At 50.9% G+C, this 12539-nt stretch overlaps 1 protein-coding gene across 1 annotated transcript in view; it reads right to left on the bottom strand.

Moving 5' to 3' along the window:
* Positions 1-9352, bottom strand: part of LOC135908955 (uncharacterized) — an 85975-nt gene extending 76623 nt beyond the window's left edge. The window contains exon 1 of the mRNA XM_070525705.1: positions 9331-9352. The gene's annotated coding sequence lies outside the window, so the exon portion shown is untranslated. The remainder of the gene's footprint in view (positions 1-9330) is intronic.
* Positions 9353-12539: the final 3187 nt, after the last annotated feature.

The following is a 12539-nucleotide window of genomic DNA, read 5'->3' as shown; positions in this document are numbered from 1 at the left end:
CGTAGAACAAAATCAAAGTACTCGAGCTTTTTTTTTTGCCTTCTGGTTTAATCAGCCACTGCAGCTGAGATCGTGCCCCCGAACAGCCCAACCCCATAACAATTACGCTACCACGGCGGGTAAGGAAAGTAGTCGGGAACGGCAATGAACTAAGTGGCGTGACAAGATGGCGTCGACAAAAACAGTGGTAATAGCAGATCATTGGCGAGAAGCCTTGGTCCTGCAGTGGACCCAAATGCGCAGATGCTGCTGATGATGATGCTATATCTGCAGAAAGAAAAGGATTATATTATACCTCACCGGTAGGCAGCCTGCTGTTCATTTTAAGTGATGGCTGATGTTTGCGCCTTATTGCAGGATATCTCACCTCGTTCAAATATTTCGAATTATTTTGACTTGCCATGCTTTCGCACAATGTTGTAACTTCGCATGGTCATCGCCATCCCGCATAAAAAAGTTTTCACTAAAAGTTGGCTAACGTGCTCAATTTTTGTTGTAATATTTTAATAGTTTAGCCTGAGTCGTTTCAATGCACGGGGCACTTCTGCCCAAAACTCAGAATCGAACATTCGCGTTTCCACCTGTCATCCAATACTCCCTCCTGTGTGTGCTCCACCTTGTGTGAAAATCAACAGGTTTAATTCAATGTAGTGGATCGAGGCCCCAGTGAGCCCAGTGCGAACGTACCCCGGAACACTTGGGGGGCTCTTCTCAGTGCATTGTTGTTGCGATTGAAAGCTTATCAAAGTTTCTATCTCATTCGGCTCATGAGCGGTTAACGGCCTGCCGTAATCCTTCTTTCCTTGACCGAGACACGTGACGTTCACGTTCGTACCGCATCTACTGCCTTACTCCAGGTGCAGGTGCATCTGTTTCACGCGTTTAATGTCTGTCCCACCAGTTTAGTCAAGTGCACATTCGCATGTGTGTATGGATACCCGAAATTGCGAGCCCCATATCTTACTCACATTCTCATATCTTACTCACACGGCTCGCTGCTTTCGTTGCGATTGAGTCGGCACAATTTACTTACCGTCGCTACTACGTGGCAATATTTCCAACACAGATTTTTTCAGTTATACTTTGCACGCCTAATCCTTACATAGTTGCCTGTACAATAAGCTACCAAAAAATGAAATGGTGCAACAGTTTTTGATATATGGCATCGTCGTGCAGGTGTTTGCAAAGCGATTTTGCAGACAGACGACGCGCGAGCGCTGTAGATATTTTGCGCACTATTGTTACTTCAAAAATAAAAGCAAACTGTTGGGGCAGGCGTATACTCATTATTGAAATGTGTTTCTTATATCTAAAAGCACATACAGATCAATAACTTATTGTTTCAACCTTAGTTTATAGCAGGCTGTTTTAGGCCGGACTTTGACGGATGAAGACGGAATAGTCCAGCAACAGTGCGCCGCAGCCGAGGAGCGAGCTTCGGCGCACGTCGGATCGTCGCTCCAGTTGTTGCGTGTCCTCTTTCTCCGACCAACGCGAAGCGAAGCGTTCGCTTGGCGGCGCGCGCCGAAGCTTGCCGACGCGTGCCAGTGGTTGGGGCATTAGGCACCCGTTCCTGCGGCGAGCGTTGGCGTCCCTCGTAACCGAACGAACGAGCTCAGCGAAGGATGAAAGAGCGAACGCGTAGCGCAGCGGGGGATGAAAGACGGCGATAGCCAAGAGAGCGCGAGGAGGAAGGCGGAGGAGGAGGGTATGGCGAAAGTGTGAGAAGAAAAGCGTAGTGCCGCGCAAGACGTGCTCTAAGGCGACAATGGCTACTAGGCGGCACCAGGGTAGCGCGCGTCGTCTGTTCGCCGATGACGCCACCGATACCACGTATGGAAAGAAAGCGCTGCATGAGCGGAGGTCTGTCTGCGGCGGCTGCGGTGAACCGCGCCCACGCGTCACCCGAGCGCTGCCTCTGGCGATCTCCCGATTAGCGGGACAGTCACGCCACACTTCGCTCCGGTTGCGGTGTGCCGCACGAGACAGGTTGTGCGCGGCGCAAGCCAATATATCGCGAAATGAAAACACTTATAGAGCTGCGCTCAAATTTGGCATTAGGTAGCATAGCAATCATCGGTGAACTTTCTTCTTTGGTCTAACAAGCATCCATTCCAATGATTGGAGCAATAAACTTATGAGATGGCTGCAATCGCTGGTAAAGTTGACCTGTTTTGATTTATTGAAGTATCTACGTTGTGTTCGAATCTCCATTTTCGCAATTATCATGAGTTCGAGACCGGACGAGTCAATCTCGACCTACTTAAAAAAACAAAAACAATGTATAATGGGATTTATCTAACATTCCCAGTAAATTTAGAATGCACTGACACAGTGTAAAGACCGCGTATTTCTCGTGTAATTCGGAACTATCCATATTGCCTAATCTTTCGAAACATTTTCTGCTTCTTTTTTGTCTACCTTACCGATAAAATCTCCTACTTTTGTAAGTTATTGTTCTTGCTCTATTTTTGATGTATTTCTCGTTATGTACTGATATTGTCACGTAGAATGATGCCCTACGTCCGCTCGGTATGCAGATGCTCCGAGCCTCTAAGGCGGAAATCATTTAAACGAGAAAGAAAATCACCATCTGCCGGTTAGTTCACTCTATTAGGCAGTTTGCCCCGGATGAAATGGATCAGGAATTGGCCACGAATAAGGTGGCCAAGGAGGGGGCTAGGACTGAAGGAAAGCATATAAAGACACAAATAAACTGAAGAAATAAAAACAACGCGCGTGAAGAACCTCGGTTACGAAGCACAACGATCCAATGAGTAACCATAACTGATTTCAAATTATGAGGCTTTACGCTTCACATGGCAACACATGGACCACGAGACGTCATAGTGGAGCTCTCCGGATTTATTTCGGGCCACCTGGGATTCGTTAACGTGCATATCGAATCTGAGTATACAGGAGAATTTTCGCATTCTGTCCCCCAATGACAGTGTAGCCCCGCGCAGCTAGGAGTCGAACCCGGGGCCTCGTACCGAGTAGTGAAATGCCATAACGACTGAACCACCACGGTACGTAATGAATGAATAAAGCCTTTATTTTAAGGAAGGGGACGGCTCTAGGCCGCTGATGTGGATTAGGAGGGAAGGGAATGTGGGTACCCAGACTGTTGGCTGAAACACTTCTTCATCTCAGTCTGGGATCTTAGGCTTTATGCAGGCTCAGGTGCATGTTCAGTTCCGCCGCTCTCACATGGGCTGATCGACCCCTTCTACACTACTTGAAACAGGCCACTTTGTCTGCCATATGTCGCAATGGCTTTCTGTGTTTCAGGGTTAGTTTGTATTGCAATTCCTAGTGTTCTAATGTCTCCGTGTAGTAGATGCTGAATGTTGGATCTCCCTTGTGAAAAAGCTGCACAGCTCCAAATGAGGTGTTCCAAGTCTGCTCTGCATGACTCCTGGCAATGTGTACATCGGGTGTAAGTCTTCGCAATCGTAGCTTGTCTGGGTTGGTGCCATTTCTCAAGTATGTGTGCTGTGTATGCAGCGTTGGCCATAAGCATATTCAAGAAAACCTCTGAAATGAAAATTGAACTGGCAAACAATACTCAAGCAGATAAGACACGTTGCATGCCAACTTCTCATTCAACAGTATTTAGATCATGACGCTGCAAACGCTTCTGAGGTCGACGTCCAGAGGCGTTAGATTAAATAAAATGGCTGCAAAATGAGCACAAAATGCAGGTCAGTCTAAAAGAAAGAAAGAAGGTTTTCTCAGAGTAGGTTAATGATCCGCACTTGAAGAAGTGTCGACCACTTAGCGGGTCCTGTGTCGTGTGATCAAGAACCCTGTGTGGCCTACGGAAAGGAGACCACTAAAAAAACAAATACACCGGTGACAAATAAGGATTGATCGAAAAAGAAATCTTAGTGACAGTTCATATAACCTCAAAAATTTTTGCGAGGCGAGAGGTTGAAACCTCAACTCCGGACAAGGCAGCCTTGCTGCCTGCTGCAGCAGATCGTTTTGAACAAAGTTGGGTACCCCATCTATAAGCGAAGTCCTTCCTGTTGTAAAAAAAAAAAACGGATAACAAAACGCACCCATCTTCTAAGATGGGCTGGTTGCAAATCTAACGCGCCATTAGCGGTGCGTCCCACCGCATGCCCTTTTCACTACTTACTCACTGTTCTCGATGTACACACGGCACGTAGTACCCTTTTTAGTTATAGATTTCCAATAAACGATTGCCAGTAAAGCTTTCCATCGTGCGCTTACCCTGACTACGATGCCCTTCTTCTTCTGGCAATCCTAGGACTCTATGATGATGGTGATTACCTCTTAAAACGGCGAAAATTCATTGTCAAGAAGGTCAATTATACCCGGCAGTAGGAGGACAACGAAAGATGGAAACCACACTATGTCTTCCTTATCTTGTTAATTACTTGAGCAATATGGCTTGTCCGCGATGCCTTCAGGTCACTGTTGTGGTAACTCGAATAAACGTTTCGCTGAAACTTTCTTTACTTTCATATTGAGAGGCCAGCGGCATCTTTAAAAAAGATTCGCTGCAGATATTTTACTTGACAGCCGCCTCGAACATCACCGCGTCAGGTGGGAGAGAAATTAGCGTAATGTGGTTTCAACCCTCAGCAGGGATTTGCACCAAGACTCAGCCGAAAACCGTTAAAAGAAGATGTTATTTTTGCGCGAAACGGAAGTGAACCGGATGGTTACAATTTTTTTCCTCACTCCGGGACGAAACCAAAAAGAAAAAAAAATCTTCGGTTCAGGTGAGCCGCCTTCTCTGGAGCTTTTCATCCATGCAAAGCCTGCACTCGTGGAACGACTCTGCTATTTCAATTGTAAACGCAAACGAGTTTGTCGTGGTTCTAGAAACGACAGCACCCTAATAATGCTTTTCAGCGTGTAGCGGCGTCGCAAGGTAGGCATGTTAGTAATATATTCGTGAACGCTTGAAAGATGGTGACCATCAAACAGTTCTGTAGCTGCTGGTAACAGCTGCGCGTCCACCATACAGCAGACGACGCGCTAACCTCCGACATGGATGGATGGATGGAAAAACCTTATTTTCGTCAGAACGCATGTGCGGACGATTCCGTGCTAGATGGCCATCAGCTCATGGCTGACGGCGACCTGGGTGGCCCACTCCACGGCCCTGGTCTGGACGACCGGGTCTGAGCTGGCCAACACGGCCTCCCACTGCTCGAGAGAAGGATCACACATAATATCCGCCGGTGGCGGCGCTATGCTACAGCTCCATAATATGTGGTGTATAATGGTGGCCAGTTCCTGGCACCATTTGCATTCCGGCTGAACGTCCGGGTAGATTTTGTTTAACACGTATGGGTTATAGAACGATCTCGTCTGCAATCTTCGCAAGACGCTTTCCTGCGCCTTCACCAATTGCTTGTCCGGTGGAGGGTTAATTCTCCGCTCAAGTTTGTAATGGTTTGTAATGTCGTGAAAGGACACCAGCCCATCTCTCGTGGACCTCCCTGGAACGTCCGGCTCACCTGCTCGGCTGACGAAACCTCGAGCATTTATGTGAGCTGCCTCGTTCCCAGGGTTCCCAGAGTGGGCCGGTACCCATACAATTTCCACCTCCGTAGTCTCTCGCCCCGTGGCCCGATTTAGTAATCCTGCCGCTGTGACAGAGATTCTGCCCCTCGCCAAATTTCGGATGGCTGTTTTAGAGTCGCTGAAAATCAGGTCAGCTTCAGTATTACCTATAGCTAGCGCTATCGCCGCCTCCTCTGCAGTTTCTGAGGAGCGGGTTTTGACTGATCCAGAGGTGACTAAGCGTCCCCGCCCGTCTACCACCGCAACTGCAAATGCGTCCTTGTTCTTATACTCCGCGACATCTACATAGACTGCCCCGTTGTACTTCCCGTACTTAGCATGTAAAGCTCTGGCTCTTGCCTTCCTGCGGTTCTCGTGATGTATAGGATGCATATTTTTAGGTAAAGGTTTTATGTACAAGCCCTTGTGCATTTCTCGCTTCACCTGAATTTTCATGTCCCCAGCTGGAGGATCAACTCCAATGCCGATCCCTTCCAATATATCCCTCCCTACTTTCGTTTTGGAAAGTCTACTGAGTTGCATCGCCAAGTGTGCCTCCTGCAGTTCTTCCAAGGTGTTGTGCACCCCTAATCCCAGCAGCCTTTCGGTAGAAGTATTGTTAGGCAACCCAAGCGCCGCCTTATACGCCTGTCTAATCATAGCCTCCACCTTGCCTTTCTCCGTCGCGTCCATCTTCATATAAGGCGTCGCATACACTATTCTACTGAGCACAAACGCCTGTACCAGCTTACACAAGTCCTTTTCCTTGACGCCTTGTTTACGATTGGCGATTCTCCTAATAAGTCTCACGGTAGCATTGACAGTATTTTTGAGCCTTTCCAAGGCCTCCCTATTCTTCCTGTTGGTCTGCAGATACAGCCCCAGGATCCTGATCGTGTGGACCTCAGCGATCGGTGCACCCCCTACTTTCACCTTCAGCGGTGGTGGCGGCACATAGTGCCTCGCATGTATGCCTCTTGGTTTATGCCTAAGCACAAAAAGCTTGAACTTGGGCTGAGAGCACGAGAGTCCTGCCTCCCCCGCTAGCTCCTCCACAATATCCACTGCCTGTTGTAAAGTTTCCTCCAATTGTGCGTCGCTTCCCCTTGTTACCCATAGAGTAATGTCATCCGCATAAAATGTATGTTTAAGTCCCGATATCATTGCCAGCCTGGGCGGTATCTTGATCAAGGCGAGATTAAACAAGAACGGCGATAAAACCGACCCTTGTGGTGTCCCCCTGCTCCCCAACGGGAAAGGATCCGATTTAAATTCTCCGACTACAATCTCCGCAGTCCTATCCTCCAGAAATGATCTGATGTATCGGAAGGTTCTACCCCCCGGTCCTATGTCCGATAGGTTCCTTAATATTGCCTCATGGGTTACATTGTCAAAGGCCTTTGTGAGGTCGAGCCCCAAGATAGCCTTGGTGCCCGTGCCGTACCCAGGATCAACCACGTCCTTCTTGAGCTGTATCATGACGTCCTGCGTTGATAAATTAACCCTGAAGCCAATCATCGTTTTAGGTATCAACTCCTTGTCCTCCACATAGCCCTGAAGCCTGTTGAGGACCACATGCTCCATCAATTTGGCCAAGCAGGACGTCAGCGAGATGGGTCGAAGATTCTCAATAGAGATCTTCTTCCCTGGTTTAGGAATAAATGTAATCCTAGCATGCTTCCACTCTGCCGGGATCTCCCCGGCCGCCCAATATTTGTTCACCAAGTCCGTGAGCGCCCCCACTGACTTGAAATCCAGGTTCCTCAGCATTTTATTAGTAACCCCGTCCGGACCCACTGCCGACGTAGTACGAAGCTGCCCCATTGCAAACTCCACCTCCGCCACCGTAAAGTCCGCATCTAATTCAAGGTTTTCCTCTCCCGAGTAATCCGGCAAGAAACCGCCCGCCTCGCCGTTTATGTAACGACTTCGGAGTTTTTGAATGAACTCCCCAGTCGTGCCTTGATACTGATGAACAAACCTGGCCATTTGACCCTTCTGCGCCGATTTGGTTGCCGCCGGATCTAAAAGGTGCCTCAACAACTGCCATGTTTTTTTTGCATCCGAATTGCCCATTCATCCTGTCACAAATCTGCCCCCATTGTTTGCACTGCAAGTCCAACGCGTAGGTTTCAATTTCTCGTTCTAGCTTGGCCACCTTCCTACGGAGGACCCCATTATGCTTTTGTTTCTTCCACCTCCGAAGGAGACTCGCATGCGCTTCCCACATGTGTAGCAGTCTAGAGTCCGCCGTAAAACCTTCCTCCACCGTCGGAACCTCTTATGTGGTACCCTTCACGTCCTGCTTGAGCGCCTCAACCCAGGCTCCCTAGTCCTCGATTTCCCCGCTCACTGTGTCTTTCCTGACTTTCCGAAATCTGTCCCAATCCGTCACTCTAGTTCCTTTTACCCTGTCTTTGTGCTTAGCAGCACTAAATACCGTGGAAAGGATATAGTGATCACTGCCCAGAGGCTGTCCCGTGTTTACCCACTTTGCATCCCTAATACCTTTAACAAATGTGAGGTCCGGAGAGGTGTCTGTGCTAACGCTGTTGCCTATCCTCGTATGATCTAGCGGGTTGTTCAAGGTTATCCATTGTAGGTCCTGAGCTACCCGCCAAAACCTATTTCCCTTTGGAGTGGCTCGGATGTAGCCCCACTCCGGATGAGGCGCGTTGAAATCTCCAACCACGATGAGTTGAGCCCTAGCCGCTAGCCATTGCGTCTTTATCAAGAGGTCTGGCAAGCCCAGCCCTTTATCTTTAGGAGAAGAATATACATTAAGTACAAAGAGACTCTTATCGTCCTTTCTTTTGGGCAGGACCTCTAGCAGGACGTAGTCCTCTCTGCTGCTATCTATGGTATGCTGAATCGCCGTGGCGTTGCGATGGACTAGCACGGCCGTGAAGACGCTCGATACACCCCCTCCATCAATCTCTGGCGGTGTAAATGCCTTAAATCCCGGTAATTTCACCCAGCCACTAGCCTCTTGCAAAGCTATAATGTCAGGCTTACTGTCCAGATTTTGTATGTGCAATTGCAGGTTCCCCCGCTTGCGACGGAAGCCCCTGCAGTTCCACTGCCAAACCTCAATTTGCTGGCGAGGGGCCATGATTAGGCACTAGGTTCACTAACATCGGCGCTTGGCCGACTACGGGAGGCAATCTAGCCTGTAGCGTAGCATTGAGCTGTTGAAACATGCCCATAACCTGTGTTTGGAAAGCCCGCATGTCATTGGTGAAGGCGTCAAGACGCTCCTCAATCTTGTCTAGTCTGGCTTCGATCCTGTCGACCCGAGCTTCCAACCTATCCTGTCTTTCCTCCAGTTTTCCTATTCTGTCCGCAAGGGCAGACATTTCCCCCCTAAGACTAGTGACTTTAACGACTGGCTGCGGCGTGTCCGCAACTACAACTACAACTACAACTACAACGTCCTCTTCTCAAGACCATGCGACAAGAAGAAGAAGAACAGCACCACCAACAACAACAACAAGATCTCGCCTCAGACAGGACAGAACCATAGAGTTTCTCACTATAACACCTAGAGGGCAATCTGGCGCCACCGTCTATGGGAGTTTCGTAAGGGTACAGTGGCTAGAATAGCCACTGTAGTAAGGGGGCACCGTGCCGTCATGGGAATGACGGTATATGTGTGTGCGAGGCTCGTATTGGCTGGTGTTGTAAGAGGCTCCGTCTAAAACGTGGATATGGCTACGCAAATAACGTGTTCTCCAAGTAAAATCTTCATAAAATGTTTCTATTCATGCATATTACATCTTTACTCACCCACAATGCATGACCAAGCGAAGAAAAGCAAGAACAGACGACCAACTGTTTCAAAGCGAGCGCGAACCTTGTCGTCTGTCCTCCAACTTTAGCGGCCCACTGATACTTTTTTACGTAATATGTAGTCGTACACATAATAACAAGTTCTCATAGTCAAACAAAACATGTTTTCGCGTAATAATAAAGCTAAAACAGCTTTTCACGTGCTGTTTTAGTAGAAAATAAATCATTGTGACAGACGGAATGGTACTTGCCAAGCGCGTCTTCAAGGCGTCCTGTCTCTACGAGAACAATGCCAATCTGAATCCACAATATACCGGCATTCCCATGCATACCACAGCGCAGCAGCGCCAGATTTCCCTCTAGGTAATGTAGTGAGGAACTCTATGGACAGAACGATCGACTTAGAGAGGACCATGGAACCTCAGTAGCTGCACTCTCCTCTTGTCACGCAGTGCAACACAATGGCAGCAACATGTGGGCTGCTTCTCGTTTTAAATGCAAGCTACTTATTTATTTTGTGGCCTGCCCGTTTTATCCCTCGGCTAACGCCACAATAGTTCTTTTTTAAGAAGCGCTTCCCAGCTGGGCGATAGCTTTTGGTCGCACTTTTTGTTATTATATTTTATGTGGGTGTGATAGAAATGACGCCATTTTTAAACCGACCCTTCATTTGCCAACTACTCCGGGTTGTTGGAGATGTTCATATTTGGTAAAATTGTACCACTTTCCTTTTTCGTACGTGGGAACCGTTCTGAAAGGACAAGGAGAGGGAATAGTAACAAGGTCGGGGCAAGTTAAAACTGCGCAACAACGACTCCCAGAGGTACTCTAGGAGTCGTTGAGAGGTCAATGATATTTTAATGCGTTCGCATTGTTAGGGTACTCCACGCACTTGCCGGACGCCAACTATCTATCTATGTTTGTATCTATTTATGTTTGTATCTAACCGTTCTCCCACCTACCTGGGTCACTGAGTAGTCTGTGGTCGAATTGGGCTGCTGTGCGGAGGGAACAGGGTACCAAACCAACCATCGTACCATCTTGGGCCGCTTAGCATGCGGCAACGTGAACATACGTACCGTTCTTCGACGAACCTATTTCATGCCGATATGGGTCACTGTAGACGCGGCACTGCGTAGGTACCACTGTGCGAAGAAACTCTTAGACGCCGACTTAAAGCACTGAGTATATGTGCCACTCGGTCCGTGCTATAGCGTCCAATGAATCTCTTTATTGGAAAATTTGGTCACAGGGTATGTTCCCGTAGGTGTGCGCTGTTCTTTAATAAGCATCTCTGACGCCAACTTCGGTAGCTGTAGGTATGTACCTTTGGAAACATGCCGCTCTACACTGACGAAAACGACCCCATCGCTTGAGTAAGCCTCGGCTTCCTGGAACGACATTTGTAAAGCCAATAGCCAAACCATTGAGGAAGTGCAACGAAAGCTATAGTCGATATTTTGGCGCTGCTTCTCCACTGCGAATCACTTTCATTGCGACAATGATTATGTGGACACTCCAGGTGCATTTTTGCCACGGCGTTGCCGTGGCCGCGATATCCTGCATAAAATCCAAGAACGATAACACCGTCGCCGCGCGCCGCGTGCTGTGTGTGCGAGTGGAAGCGTGCGCGGGTGAGGCGACGGTCGCGGCTCAATCTCGCTCGGGCAAGGGAGAAAAGTGGGGAGGAAGCGCACCGTCTTCCGTCTAACGCGAGGCACCGGGGCGATGCGAGTACTGGGGTGGGGGGGAGGTGGCGTTCTACTCCGGCGGCTGCGGCGTGCGGCGAAGCGACGGTCGCGGCTCAATCTCGCTCGGGCAAGGGAGAAAAGTGGGGAGGAAGCGCACCGTCTTCCGTCTCACGCGACGCACCGGGGCGATGCGAGTACTGGGGTGGGGGGGAGGTGGCGTTCTACTCCGGCGGCTGCGGCGTGCGGCGAAGCGACGGTCGCGGCTCAATCTCGCTCGGGCAAGGGAGAAAAGTGGGGAGGAAGCGCACCGTCTTCCGTCTCACGCGACGCACCGGGGCGATGCGAGTACTGGGGTGGGGGGGAGGTGGCGTTCTACTCCGGCGGCTGCGGCGTGCGGCGAAGCGACGGTCGCGGCTCAATCTCGCTCGGGCAAGGGAGAAAAGTGGGGAGGAAGCGCACCGTCTTCCGTCTCACGCGACGCACCGGGGCGATGCGAGTACTGGGGTGGGGGGGAGGTGGCGTTCTACTCCGGCGGCTGCGGCGTGCGGCGAAGCGACGGTCGCGACTCAATCTCGCTCGGGCAAGGGAGAAAAGTGGGGAGGAAGCGCACCGTCTTCCGTCTCACGCGACGCACCGGGGCGATGCGAGTACTGGGGTGGGGGAGAGGTGGCGTTCTACTCCGGCGGCTGCGGCGTGCGGCGAAGCGACGGTCGCGGCTCAATCTCGCTCGGGCAAGGGAGAAAAGTGGGGAGGAAGCGCACCGTCTTCCGTCTCACGCGACGCACCGGGGCGATGCGAGTACTGGGGTGGGGGGGAGGTGGCGTTCTACTCCGGCGGCTGCGGCGTGCGGCGAAGCGACGGTCGCGGCTCAATCTCGCTCGGGCAAGGGAGAAAAGTGGGGAGGAAGCGCACCGTCTTCCGTCTCACGCGACGCACCGGGGCGATGCGAGTACTGGGGTGGGGGGGAGGTGGCGTTCTACTCCGGCGGCTGCGGCGTGCGGCGAAGCGACGGTCGCGACTCAATCTCGCTCGGGCAAGGGAGAAAAGTGGGGAGGAAGCGCACCGTCTTCCGTCTCACGCGACGCACCGGGGCGATGCGAGTACTGGGGTGGGGGAGAGGTGGCGTTCTACTCCGGCGGCTGCGGCGTGCGGCGAAGCGACGGTCGCGGCTCAATCTCGCTCGGGCAAGGGAGAAAAGTGGGGAGGAAGCGCACCGTCTTCCGTCTCACGCGACGCACCGGGGCGATGCGAGTACTGGGGTGGGGGGGAGGTGGCGTTCTACTCCGGCGGCTGCGGCGTGCGGCGAAGCGACGGTCGCGGCTCAATCTCGCTCGGGCAAGGGAGAAAAGTGGGGAGGAAGCGCACCGTCTTCCGTCTCACGCGACGCACCGGGGCGATGCGAGTACTGGGGTGGGGGGGAGGTGGCGTTCTACTCCGGCGGCTGCGGCGAAGCGACGGTCGCGACTCAATCTCGCTCGGGCAAGGGAGAAAAGTGGGGAGGAAGCGCACCGTCTT

The sequence above is a fragment of the Dermacentor albipictus genome, chromosome 9 (assembly GCF_038994185.2).
Source record: "Dermacentor albipictus isolate Rhodes 1998 colony chromosome 9, USDA_Dalb.pri_finalv2, whole genome shotgun sequence".
Taxonomy (NCBI): Eukaryota; Metazoa; Arthropoda; class Arachnida; order Ixodida; family Ixodidae; genus Dermacentor; species Dermacentor albipictus.
This window is presented reverse-complemented; position numbering and strand designations above follow the sequence as displayed.